Consider the following 14,870-nt stretch of genomic DNA (forward strand, 5'->3'; position numbering starts at 1 on the left):
AGGCGCACATTGTGTGCCCGAGGGGGCATGGGACGGCTGCGCACTGGCATGTGTGCAGTTCAGTGTATACTTCCGCCCTTCTTATTCACTTCCGCTGGCGCATGCGCGCTCGCGATATTGCGCAGGCGCGCTGCGTCTGCGGGGATTATGGCACGGCTGTGCACCTGTATGTGAGCAGTTCTTGTCTGTATGTTCAGACGCTCGGCCGCACATAGTTAGGCGTCATAAGTGACGCCGCTATGTGCGTGCCGGCTGTCTATTTAAGCACATGGAGTGGTGTGCAAGATAGTCACACCACTAGCTCAAGGACAGATTGCAGCGCACACCCCCGTCTTGGCGGTGAGTACTGAGACTTTGCCAGTATTGATGACATTGCGTTTTTGGCAGTTGGCTCACCCTCTCGGCTTACTGATAGGCAATATTACAGGTATTTGTATCCATAGGCGACTTGGGGAGCCCCATTTTGGGGGCAACAAACATGTCGTTGAGGGGCTATTTATTATAAAAAACCCCACCCATAGCTCCTTTGGGTAAGAGAAGATATATATGTGTCACTTTCTAAACATTTTGCCTTTCTTTCACCTTTAGCCACATCCATATAAACAATAGGGAGTGGTGTTGACGCATGCTCGTCTATCCCTATAAAATTGCACAATGGTCTTCTTTTCATTTCCTGAATAGGCGGACTTGTGGGGGATGTTCCTAATCTTGAGCTATACTGGATTTGGATTTTGGCATTTATTTATATTTCATTTTACCTAAATCCTTTATTTAATGCATGTCCTATTTAAATATCTTCTTTTCGTTTCTTTTTCTTTTTCCATACATTTGTGCTTTCTTTTTGTGTTAGGCTCCCCCTCCTCCTTGTTTTTTCCCTTCCATGCTTTCTTTCTGTTTTTCTTCTGGGGCGGGGGGGTAGGTGGATAGTCCTGGCTTCCATGCACAGTTTGTCTTTGTTATAGGGAAGCGGATGTATATTTTACATCCCCTATGGTGAAACAATTCTGGAGGATTGTACCGTGTGTGACTATTCTAATGAAAGATCTTGAAACTGTGGTCATATGATCTCGGCATCTTTAAGCATTCCTACCTTACATACATGGAGGAGCGCTGTTGTTAAGGTTGGTATCAGGTCTACTGGCTATCGGGGTGGCCTATGTTGGGGGCATGTATATGTAAATGTTTAATGCAATATTTACATATTATTTATTTTTTATTTTTTTATCTCTCCTTCTCCCCTACCACGATATTGTTATTTCCTGCTCTCTACCCCTGATGAAAGTTCTGCAACAGCAGAGACTGGAAACGTGTCGGGTTTGGGACACCTATGAGAGTATCAGTGTTTTTTGTATAGATGTTTTTTCTGTGTATTTCTTTGAATGTATATTTTTATTGGAGACACTTTGTGTCTGGGTGCCTCTTTTTTATTTTGTAATTAATAAAAATATAAGTTTTATCTGCGATTTTGGTGGTATTGATGGTCTATTAAAGTCCCATCAAGGGGGTTTCTTTTTTGCATTTGATGTAGGGATGGGATCGCCATGCCACAGCTTTTGACACAGTGAAAGCCCCGTCCTTTTTTGTGTTCACATGGCTGGCCTCTAATCTTTCTTTTGGGCACTGGACCCCAGGATGGGTGCTCACCTTGGAACAGGGCCATGTCCATACCTATGGCACTCATAGCCTAAAGACCCCTTGAGGGTATGCCTCCACGATGGAGCATATATAGCAACACAAAAGCTTAGCTCTGATATGCCTGGAGACAGCTCATTGATCCTCAAAAGATTTAACAAAGAAAATAATATGACAGAACTGTCCAGCAAAGGCTGTAAGTGGGGAAAAAAACAACCACTGATGTCTGAGAAACCTTCCATGAAAAAATTATAACCCAGATGCTCCACATTAATGGACTGTGTAAACTGGAGCATTGCAGGAATGTGCCTTTTGCCTTCATACTTTACACTAAAATGTGCCCTTTTTTCTCATCACAGAAAGTTTGGAGGTATGTTGTTGGGATAACAGAGCATTGGACAAATAGGGAATCCCATGAATTGATAAAAAAAAAAAAATAAAACATATATAAGGAATTGGTATTCTAGCCTTTACAAAATCATTCTTTTCATGTCAATTTATGTCTGACTTAATTTGTATCCTACATCCAAACAGTTCTGCAAGGTACCACAATTTAGAAATGACAAGAGTTAAATGAGCAGCTTGTGAAGGAGCAATGCTTGATACTGTCTTTCCATTTTTCTTAATCATAATTGCATGACATTTATTGAAGTGTTTACTTCTCTGTAGTTTCTCATCTCTGTAGCTTTGCAGATAGTGCTTGTGGTTACACAGCCTAAGCGCACTTAGGACAATTAGATAATTTACCTGCTGTGGTAGGTTTAAAATCCAGGAACAGAGGGCTGAATTTTCTACTGTTACGAAATAAATCCTTAAAAGAAAACACAATTTAAACTGTCTCAAATAGCTTTTCGACACATGCAAGCAGCAATGCTCTCTATGAAAAGAACAAGAGATTAAAACATGGAGTCATATAAAGAGCTGTCTGTATAAACATAATAAAAAGTGTACTTTGGCAAACAAGATTTTATCTGTAGATTGTGTCCATGTGTCTGCATCTAATTCCACATCCTTAGATCCTTGTTATTGATTATTACTGTAGATGATGAACAGCAATAAGCAAAGAAGATATGCAACTAATTAATAGAATAGCTAATGAGAAGGAAGGAGGATGAATTAATGAAGAGAGATGTTGAGATATTCTAGCTCTTGATGTGTGCAGTGAACAGTAGCATTATCTCTCCCCGTGCACTAAATTATAATGATTTGCCTATGAAGCACTAGAGTTAGGAAAACTCTCTGGGATTTTTATCACAGTATTAATAGGTGAATTGGAATTCATTCAGATGTACCTGTTTTGACATAAACAATATTGTAGAAACATGTAAAATGAGGACTTTCACTGTACTAGACCAAACATATTGCAATAGAATTGGTAAGGACAATGCTACAGTCAGGCTTTGTGCATTATCATTGTTGGCCTTCACTTCTGAAAATTGTTCTTGTAATAGGAAGTACATTGATGTGAGTCCATTAGCTCTTAGGCCCATTGCACATGGGGCCATACAACTTAAGTGTGTCCCTCCCTGTGTTTTATTGCAACCAGGAGGGACAGGTGCAGCATCAAGCCCTGCTGCAGGCAGCCAGTCACAGTCTATGGCAGGCTGTGCCTGAATGGGGCTGAACGCTGTGCCGAGCATAGCACTGTACCAACATTCATATTTGAATGCACAGGGCCCTAAACGGTAAATGGCCCTAAACTGGTAGAGTGTTCAGCCCCATCCAGCCACAGCCAGCTATAGACTTTGACAGGCTGCCTGTCAGTGAGCCTGTCCCTCCCTGGTGCACTAAAATGCTGGAAGGGAGATGCTGCAGCTGGACCGCCCCATTTGCATGGGACCTTATAGGTCTGCACTGTGCTGCCATGGGACTACAAACCTCAGTGTGCCAACCTGAACCTAGACGGTGCTGACTGCCATTCCAGATCTGTGGTTCCAAGATAGAGTAAGGCTTCCAACACCAGTGATGCTTGGATGATCACCTGTAACAGCTGTGGGATACCAACTTGGGTAGGGTGACCAGACATCCCCAGTTTCCAGGGACAGTCCCCGGATTGAGGACACTGTCCCTGGACCAAGTCTGTCCCCGGTTTTGTCCCCGGATTGTATTTGAACAGGGGCTGGGGCAATTTCAAAGACAGTCAGTGCAGAATAAAAAATAATAATTCTGAATTACACCCCCCTTGCTCCGTCACTCCTACTATCTTGGGGGGGGGGGGGGTGTATTTCTTTCCATTATCTGTGCCCCTTTCTGATGATCATATGCTGGTCGGAGCGGAGGAAATATTTCTTTGGTTTCAGGTGCATGCCCATGCAGCTCCACTCACATGTTCTTCTGCCTTGGCTCAAGTCCCGGCCAGCTGCCTGCCTGCTTATCTCCTTGCCTTCCCTGGTAGTGATGGACGAACTTCCGACGGGACGTTTTGCGAACGCGGACCGCGAACGCGGGCCGATAGTTTGCGAACCGTAACGTTCGCGGCAGGCCCCATTGACTTCAATGGAAGACGAACTTTGCAAACCTACAGGTCAAATTTGCAGCCACAAAATAATTACTAGCTGTGCAAACATAGTCCCACCACATGGCCAATGACATAACACATGTATGAGGTGAATCTGGGATCGACAACTACAAGCATTCTTTTTTTATATGGGAAATTGTTGTGACAATTCAGGACTGTGGAGCGCATGAAGGCAATGGAGGAGAGGGAAGGTCAGGGTAGGCAAAGAAGAGGGTGCAGGAGATGATCACCAGCAGCGTGACATACAGCAATGACACCTGCACCGTGATAGAGTCATCTCACACCAGCACCATGATAGAGAGCACTGACATCAGCAGCGTGACATACAGCAATGACACCTGCACCATGATAGAGTGATCTGACACCAGCACCGTGATAGAGAGCACTGACATAAGCAGCGTGACATAAAGCACTAACACCAGCACCGTGATATACAGCACTGACAGCAGCACCGTGATAGAGAGCACTGACAGCAGCGTGACATACAGCAATGACACCTGCACCGTGATAGAGTGATCTGACACCAGCACCGTGATAGAGAGCACTGACATCAGCAGCATGACATAAAGCACTAACACCAGCACCGTGATATACAGCCCTGACACCAGCACCATGATAGGGAGCACTGACATCAGCAGCGTGACATAAAGCACTCACACCAGCACCGTGATATACAGCACTGACACCAGCACCGTGATATACAGCACTGACACCTGCACTGTAAGCAGCCCCAGGAGGGAGTCAGCATAGCACAGGGATGGTGGGAGCCCCTCATAATGAGCATAGCACAGGGATGGTGGGAGCCCCTCATAATATGCACAACAGAGGTACAGCCCCAGGAGGAAGTCAGCACAGCACAGGGATGGTGGGAGCCCCTCATAATAAGCAGCCCCAGGAGGATGTCAGCATAGCACAGGGATGGTGGAAGCCCCTCATAATAAGCCGCCCCAGGAGGAAGTCAGCACAGCACAGGGATGGTGGGAGCCCCTCATAATGAGCATAGCACAGGGATGGTGGGAGCCCCTCATAATATGCACAGCAGAAGTACAGCCCCAGGAGGAAGTCAGCACAGCACAGGGATGGTAGGAGCCCCTCATAATAAGCAGCCCCAGGAGGATGTCAGCATAGCACAGGGATGGTGGGAGCCCCTCATAATAAGCAGCCCCAGGAGGAAGTCAGCACAGCACAGGGATGGTGGGAGCCCCTCATAATGAGCATAGCACAGGGATGGTGGGAGCCCCTCATAATATGCACAGCAGAGGTACAGCCCCAGGAGGAAGTCAGCACAGCACAGGGATGGTGGGAGCCCCTCATAATAAGCAGCCCCAGTAGATATATGACACCGCTCAACCTCTTCAAACAGGAGGGTACGGGCATATAGTACGGTGTGCTTTTTTTGGACAAGGAAGTGAGCCAAATGAAGAAAGAAGGTCTGTGTGCTCAATTAAAAAAATTGTTTATAGACATATACATGGTCTACTGGTCACATGTGTTGAATTCCTCCGAGATCCATGCCTCATTCATTTTTAGAAATGTGAGGTAATTAACACTGTCGTGAGCTAGGCTATCGGTCACGATCCCCCCTGCTGCGCTGAACGTCCTTTCGGACAGGACACTGGACGAGGGGCAAGCCAACAGTTCGATTGCAAATTGGGCAAGCTCTGGCCAGAGGTCAAGCCTGCCCACCCAGTAGTCCAGGGGTTCATCAATCCTCAGAGCGTCCACATCGGCCGTTAACCCGATGTAGTCGGACACCTGACGGTCTAGGCGTTCCCTGATGCTGGATCCGGATGACACCTGTTGATGGGTCGGCTGAAAGAATGACCTCATATCCGAAGTCACCAACACATCTTCAAACTGGCCTCTTCTTGCAGGCGCTGTTGGATTGGTACCCGCAACTCCTTCTCTGGGAGTGGGAATTGCTCCTCTGCCAGCGCACGCAAAAGCAGAATGCAGCATTTCTCGAAGCAAGGCCTGGAAGTACTCCATTCGGACAGCCCTCTGTGGCGGCGGTAACATTTCCGCCATTTTGTGTTTGTACCGGGGGTCTAAGTACGTTGCCACCCAGTACTGGTCCTTGACCCTTATGCTTTTTATACGGGGGTCCCTATTAAAACACTGGAGCATGAAGGCCCCAATTTGCACTAAACTGGAAGCGGTGTGGTGGCCTGGCTCCTGCTCATCATCCAGGATAATGTCGTCCTCTTCATTCTCCTCTCCCCATCCACGCACAACAGCAGGGATCCCAGAAAGGTTTAAAGCATGCTCTTCTTGCTCCTCCTCATCCGCCCCGGCACCATCCTCCTCTGACTCCTTTTCAGACTCCTGTTGTTGACTTGTCTCAGATAGAGTAGCCCCCCTGGGAATTCATCCAGCATTGCGACTTCCTCATCTTCCCGCTCCTGCTCCTCCACAGCTTGATCAATGACACGACGCAATGCACGCTCCATAAAGAAGGCATAAGGTACCATGTCACTGATGGCGCCATGGCTGCGACTGACCAGTTTGGTGATCTCCTCAAATGGCCGCAGAAGTCTGCATGCGTCGCGCATGAGCAGCCACTGGCGCGGTGAAAAAAAACCCAGCTCCCCAGAACCTGTTCTGCCGCAGAGTTCATACAGGTAGACGTTAACTGCACGTTTCTGCTGGAGCAGCCTATCAAGCATATAGAAGGTTGAGTTCCATCGCGTCGGGCAATCGCAAATAAGACGTCTGACCGGCAGATTGTGTCGCCGCTGAATGTCAGCAAGGCGAGCCATGGCCGTGTAAGATCTTCTGAAATGGGCCGAGATTTTCCTTGCCTGCCGCAAGATGTCCTGGACCCCAGGGTATTTGACAACGAACTGCTGCACGACCAAGTTTAAGACATGTGCCATGCATGGCATGTGCGTGATTTTGCCCTGTTTCAATGCGCTAAGCAGATTGGCACCGTTGTCACACACCACTTTACCAACTGTCAAATTGAGCGGTGTTAGCCACTGATCTGCCTGTGAACGCAAAGCTGAAAGGAGTGCTGGGCCAGTGTGGCTCTTGGCTTCCAGGCACAACAGACGCAGCACGGCATGGCAACGTCTCACCTGGCATGTCGAATATGTTCTGGGGAGGTTGGGCGGCACAGCGGAAGAGACGCTAGCAGCGGAAAAGGAGGAGTCCTGCATGCAATCCGTGGTGGTAAAACCAAATCTACACGGGTGTACATGCTTGACGGCCGTCAGAAGGTTCACCCAGTGGGCAGTAAAAGTGATATACCTTCCCTGCCCGTGTTTGCTAGATCACGTGTCTGTGGTCAGATGTATCTTGGCACCGACACTGTGTGCCAGAGATACATTCACTTGCCGCTGAACATGGCCATATAGCTCTGGGATGCCCTTCTGTGAGAAATACTTCCTTCCTGGGACCTTCCATTGTGATGTTCCAATGGCCACAAATTTTCGAAAGGCCTCCGAGTCCACCAGTTTATATGGCAGTAGTTGACGGGCTATCAGTTCTGACAAGCCAGCCATCAACCATTGGGCAAGAGGGTTATCCGGCGTCATCATTTTTTTACGCTTGAACATTAGGCCCATGGAAGCCTGCCTTTTTTGCAGAAAAACGTGAGCTTGGCGTGATGGAAGGTGGAGTGGAGGACAATTGTGAGGAGAGAGGAGAAGGAGAAGTAGAAGACGAGGCTGGACGGTGAGAGCCTGGAGTGTGGCTTTGTGTGTTCCGTTGCTCCCACTGGGCTCGGTGATGGCTGCTCATGTGCCTTCTTAAGGCGGTCGTCCCTAGGTGAGTGTTGGGCTTACCGCGATTAATGTGTTGACTGCAAAGATTGCAGATGGCAACGCTATTGTCAGCAGCGGACACGTTAAAAAAAGCCCACACTGCGGAGCCATGTGCCGGTGTTCTGGGAGCGCCAGATGTGACTGTACATGGTCGATGACTCGCTCCTGATACATTTGCAGTCTGCTTTGTCCCTCCTGTGCAATGTAAGTTATTCCTGCTTCTCCTCCCTATCTGCTGGTCCATATCTCCCTCTGAACTCCCCTCCTCTTCCTCTCTTGTGGGCACCCACGTGACATCACTAGACACGTCATCATCACCGTCACCTTCCCCACCGCTATAAGTAGAGATCTCGGAGTAGGCAGCAACACCGGGGACCAACCTCCTCCTTGGGCTGATCTGGGTACTGTCGTCAGACTGCTGAGTGGCGGTTGTTGCTACCTCCTCTTCCTGATCCAATACCAAGAGCGGCTGCGCATCAGAAATGTCTTGATATGGATCGGAAAATAATTCCTGTGACTCAAGCGGAAGGTATGTGGTGGTGGTGGTGTTGTTGGTGGTAGTGTCTTTGGGGGTGCACATAGCAGAGAGTGAAGAAGAGGGTGCAGATCGAGAGGATGAGGAGGGTGCAGAAGAGTAAGGCTGAGTGAGCCACTCAACCAAGTCTGGTGCTTCCTTTAAATGAATTGAACGCACCTTCTGCAACTTCCCACTTTGGCTCAAGCCTGTTGCTCCTGCCCTACTCCTACCACCCCTGCGGAAGGGCCTGCCTCTTCCTCTGCCTGTCATTTTTTAAATGACCCTGTGACAAAACTCTCAGTCCCTATACTGATAAAGGACTACTTCAGCAGTAGGGCAGCAGTCAGCAGTAGTGCACCTCAACCCTATGTATTGTGGACCTATACCAGTCCTTAAGGAATAGCAGACTGTACCTCACTCAACCCTATGTACTGTAGTACCCTAGACCTTACCAGTCCTTATAAGGACTTTTGTGGAACAAGTAGGTTGTGAATGATTAGCAGACTGTACCTCAGTCCCTATACTGATAAAGGACTACTGCAGCAGTAGGGCAGCAGTCAGCAGTAGTGCACCTCAACCCTATGTATTGTGGACCTATACCAGTCCTTAAGGAATAGCAGACTGTACCTCACTCAACCCTATGTACTGTAGTACCCTATACCTTACCTGTCCTTATAAAGACCTTTGTGGAACAAGTAGGTTGTGAATGATTAGCAGACTGTACCTCAGTCCCTATACTGATAAAGGACTACTGCAACAGTAGGGCAGCAGTCAGCAGTAGTGCACCTCAACCCTATGTATTGTGGACCTATACCAGTCCTTAAGGAATAGCAGACTGTACCTCACTCAACCCTATGTACTGTAGTACCCTATACCTTACCAGTCCTTATAAGGACCTTTGTGGAACAAGTAGGTTGTGAATGATTAGCAGACTGTACCTCAGTCCCTATACTGATAAAGGACTACTGCAGCAGTAGGGCAGCAGTCAGCAGTAGTGCACCTCAACCTTATGTATTGTGGACCTATACCAGTCCTTAAGGAATAGCAGACTGTACCTCACCAACCCTATGTACTGTAGTACCCTAGACCTTACCAGTCCTTATAAGGACCTTTGTGGAACAAGTAGGTTGTGAATGATTAGCAGACTGTACTTCAGTCCCTATACTGATAAAGGACTACTTCAGCAGTAGGGCAGCAGTCAGCAGTAGTGCACCTCAACCCTATGTATTGTGGACCTATACCAGTCCTTAAGGAATAGCAGACTGTACCTCACTCAACCCTATGTACTGTAGTACCCTAGACCTTACCAGTCCTTATAAGGACTTTTGTGGAACAAGTAGGTTGTGAATGATTAGCAGACTGTACCTCAGTCCCTATACTGATAAAGGACTACTGCAGCAGTAGGGCAGCAGTCAGCAGTAGTGCACCTCAACCCTATGTATTGTGGACCTATACCAGTCCTTAAGGAATAGCAGACTGTACCCCACTCGACCCTATGTACTGTAGTACCCTAGACCTTACCAGTCCTTATAAGGACTTTTGTGGAACAAGTAGGTTGTGAATGATTAGCAGACTGTACCTCAGTCCCTATACTGATAAAGGACTACGCAGTAGTAGGGCAGCAGTCAGCAGTAGTGCACCTCAACCCTATGTATTGTGGACCTATACCAGTCCTTAAGGAATAGCAGACTGTACCTCACTCAACCCTATGTACTGTAGTACCCTAGACCTTACCAGTCCTTATAAGGACTTTTGTGGAACAAGTAGGTTGTGAATGATTAGCAGACTGTACCTCAGTCCCTATACTGATAAAGGACTACGCAGCAGTAGGGCAGCAGTCAGCAGTAGTGCACCTCAACCCTATGTATTGTGGACCTATACCAGTCCTTAAGGAATAGCAGACTGTACCTCACTCAACCCTATGTACTGTAGTACCCTATACCTTACCAGTCCTTATAAAGACCTTTGTGGAACAAGTAGGTTGTGAATGATTAGCAGACTGTACCTCAGTCCCTATACTGATAAAGGACTACTGCAGCAGTAGGGCAGCAGTCAGCAGTAGTGCACCTCAACCCTATGTATTGTGGACCTATACCAGTCCTTAAGGAATAGCAGACTGTACCTCACTCAACCCTATGTACTGTAGTACCCTATACCTTACCAGTCCTTATAAGGACCTTTGTGGAACAAGTAGGTTGTGAATGATTAGCAGACTGTACTTCAGTCCCTATACTGATAAAGGACTACTTCAGCAGTAGGGCAGCAGTCAGCAGTAGTGCACCTCAACCCTATGTATTGTGGACCTATACCAGTCCTTAAGGAATAGCAGACTGTACCTCACTCAACCCTATGTACTGTAGTACCCTAGACCTTACCAGTCCTTATAAAGACCTTTGTGGAACAAGTAGGTTGTGAATGATTAGCAGACTGTACCTCAGTCCCTATACTGATAAAGGACTACTGCAGCAGTAGGGCAGCAGTCAGCAGTAGTGCACCTCAACCCTATGTATTGTGGACCTATACCAGTCCTTAAGGAATAGCAGACTGTACCTCACTCAACCCTATGTACTGTAGTACCCTATACCTTACCAGTCCTTATAAGGACCTTTGTGGAACAAGTAGGTTGTGAATGATTAGCAGACTGTACTTCAGTCCCTATACTGATAAAGGACTACTTCAGCAGTAGGGCAGCAGTCAGCAGTAGTGCACCTCAACCCTATGTATTGTGGACCTATACCAGTCCTTAAGGAATAGCAGACTGTACCTCACTCAACCCTATGTACTGTAGTACCCTAGACCTTACCAGTCCTTATAAGGACTTTTGTGGAACAAGTAGGTTGTGAATGATTAGCAGACTGTACCTCAGTCCCTATACTGATAAAGGACTACACAGCAGTAGGGCAGCAGTCAGCAGTAGTGCACCTCAACCCTATGTATTGTGGACCTATACCAGTCCTTAAGGAATAGCAGACTGTACCTCACTCAACCCTATGTACTGTAGTACCCTATACCTTACCAGTCCTTATAAGGACCTTTGTGGAACAAGTAGGTTGTGAATGATTAGCAGACTGTACCTCAGTCCCTATACTGATAAAGGACTACTGCAGCAGTAGGGCAGCAGTCAGCAGTAGTGCACCTCCACCCTATGTATTGTGGACCTATACCAGTCCTTAAGGAATAGCAGACTGTACCTCACTCGACCCTATGTACTGTAGTACCCTAGACCTTACCAGTCCTTATAAGGACCTTTGTGGAACAAGTAGGTTGTGAATGATTAGCAGACTGTACCTCAGTCCCTATACTGATAAAGGACTACTGCAGCAGAAGGGCAGCAGTCAAGTATAATATTCTTTCTATATTTGGAAGAAAGAATATTATACGTGTACAAGCCTATTACCATACCAGTCCTGAAAAGAACCTTTGTGGACCTAATAGTAAGAGCTACTGATTAAACTGGCTGTCCCTCACTGCCTCACACACAGCTTTCTGCCTGTCCCTATTTAAACTGACAAAACAGAGGCTGCTGGAACAATAACTTGAATAGCACTTTTGTGGACCTAATAGTAACAGCTAATGATTAAACTGACTGTCCCTGCAGCACACAGCGTCCTGTCCCTTTCTCTACACTGACAAAAGACACTCAGGATGCTGCAACAATGACTTGAATAGCAGTGCCTCAAACCTATATCCTGAACTACACCTAACACCTATACCATGATACCAGTCCTTAAAAGAACTTTTTTGGACCTAATAGATAGCGATTTGGGTCACTGAAGTCTCTCCCTGCTCCACACAGCAACCTCTCCCTATAGTGACAGAAGAAAGAATGTAAAATGGCCGCCGGATCGGGTGTATTTATAAGTTAGGGGGAATGTCCAAGTGTCCATGTGCTGTAATGTCTCAATTGGCTGTCCTGTACCCCATGATGGATGTGTCATCATAGGTCAAAGTTCTTTTACACAGTAAACACGGAAGTCCGCTGGGACGAACGGCGGCAATAGTCCGCCGATCGGGCGGATGGCGAACAGCCGAAATTCGCCGTGAAACGACCGCTGGGCGAACCGTTCGGCCATCCCTATTCCCTGGCGGAGTGATCTTCCTCTGCTCCCCTTCCAGTAGTACCCGGGGCCCGAAGAGTAATACTTGACAGGCTGTGAGGTGGGCGGCGAAGGGGTAGAGAGTCGCTGATTGCCGCCATTACTAGTAAAAAAAAATATGTCCCTGGATTTCATTTTAAAAATCTGGTCACCAAGAATGGCTACAACACAGGTGCATTGGTGGATATTTTTAGTGTAGCACCACCCCCGAAGGAACTGCTTGATGTTTGGGTCCCTCTGTTCTTGGTGCTCATGACTCACCTAATGTTACCACACTTTCTGACACACCCTAAAGCAGTATCTGAATGAGTGAGCACAGGTGGCAGATTTGGGCAGCAGCATTGTCAGTCTGGAGGGAGGGCAGTGTTGGATGTACTAGCAGATTTAAATACACTAACAAATTGAATCTCAACTCCAGCTAAACTATATAATCAGTTACAGAAAACTTTTTTTTCCCTTTTGGATAAAGGTTTTATATAAATAAATAAACGCTGATCAATTAAAAAACCCCTGACAACGTTAAATGGTTTGTCTCATCTCTGTAACCGCAAGAGAGCTTGTTCTTACTTACTTGTTCAGACTTACTGGCTGGATCACCAGATGAAAATAGAAGAAAGAAAGCCTAAAAAAAAACAACAGATTGCAGCCATCAAATCTAAGGCTAGTTAGCTGCAATTTAAAAATATTTGCTTTTGGGTTTAATACTGCTTTAAGGCAAAGAAAAGGGATATTGATTCAGGCTACACACCCAACAGGGAGAAACAACAACAATAACAATAAGCCACAAGAATTTTAAGAGTGTGTAACAGTAACATAGTTTGCAAGCAGTGTAAAATGGATATACTGTATAAAGAGATCACGCCCTAAAACCTGGATCAAGGAGACAAAACCTCAAGGTCTCTGGCCCTAAGAAGGTGCCCTAAATAATGGGAGATACGCAGGGACCTATTAGGGAGTACAGAGGTCACTTATCTATCATTTGTCAGATTTGGGGCCCAAAGTTCTTAGTGGAGCACTCTAAATAGATGTTATAATCCCTACACCGAAAAGTATTTGTCCCCCCAAAAAACAATATTTCTTTTTCATACATCATGGGACAAAGAGTTAGGCTAATATTCATTACCTACTGGGTTATAATCAATCTCTAGGTGAATGGACACTGGTAGACAATGTCTTAGACAGGAAGTGATCGCCTATATAACTCCTCTCATACAGGAAGTATATCAGTTTTTTTACCAGTGTCTGCAAGGTAGATGGGCATGTTTGTTTGAGCTCTTTGAGCTCCAGGTCTCTAGTCCCACAAATAGTTCTTAAATGAATCAAGGGATTGACCGATCGGATCCATTCAACACAGGCTCAACATCAGGGCCGGATTAACATAGGGGCTATTGGAGCTGCAGCTCCAGGCCCCTCTCTCAAGATAGGCCCATTTGCCCCAAAAAAAAAAAAGATCGACTTCGAGGATTGTAGCTCGGCGAGCAGGAGTCACAGAGACCCCACATTTGGGGGGTAGGTAGCTAAAGACGCACTCCAGCACTGGTTAAAATATGCTGCTGTCATCTATGGTTCCAGAGATACGGGGCTCCTTGCGCAGCCTGTCAGAAGCTACATACAGAGCGGCCAGTTTAAATACAAGCTGGAACACTGCAGCAGACTGAGAGGATGAACTCACAGTGCTTATAATAATTATTTGTATATTACTTATGATAATTAACCCCTTGCCACCTAGTCTAAATGGAATATATTTATATAGCATGGGTTGCACTAACTCTACTTTTTATCTAAAATGCCAGACTCAAGCGCTAGGCTATAACACCTACTTGCCTGTGAGAATTTTTTTTTTAAATAACAAAAAAATGTATCAAAAAAACCCCTACCACCTGAAAGATACCCAATGTGAACTAAAAATGTTCAAACAGTATTCAAAATATATTTAGTAACAATGCCACCCAGGCCTATTCTGAGACTTCTCTCCTACATGTAAAAATATTTTTTTTTTATGCTAGAAAATTACTCAGAACCCTCAAGCATTATATATTGTTTTAGCAGACACCCTATGAAATAAAATGGTGGTCTTTGTAACTTTTCATGTTACACGATATTTGCGCAGACATTTTTCAAACTTTTTTTTTGGAAAGAAACAGTTTCATTCATTAAAAAAAAAACACGAAAGTTAGCACAATTTTTTGTTGTGTACTAAACGATGCTTTAAATGTTTTTACAGGTTACATGTTTAGAGTTACAGAGGAGGTCTAGTGCTAGAATTATCGCTCTCGCTCTAACGATCGTGGCGTATGTAACCTGTGTGTGTCTGGCTCTGATACTAACTAGTGCCTACCCAG

The sequence above is a fragment of the Lithobates pipiens genome, unplaced genomic scaffold (genome assembly GCF_037356315.1).
Source record: "Lithobates pipiens isolate NorthernLeopardFrog02 unplaced genomic scaffold, aLitPip1_a1.2 Scaffold_3, whole genome shotgun sequence".
In the NCBI taxonomy this organism is placed as follows: domain Eukaryota; kingdom Metazoa; phylum Chordata; class Amphibia; order Anura; family Ranidae; genus Lithobates; species Lithobates pipiens.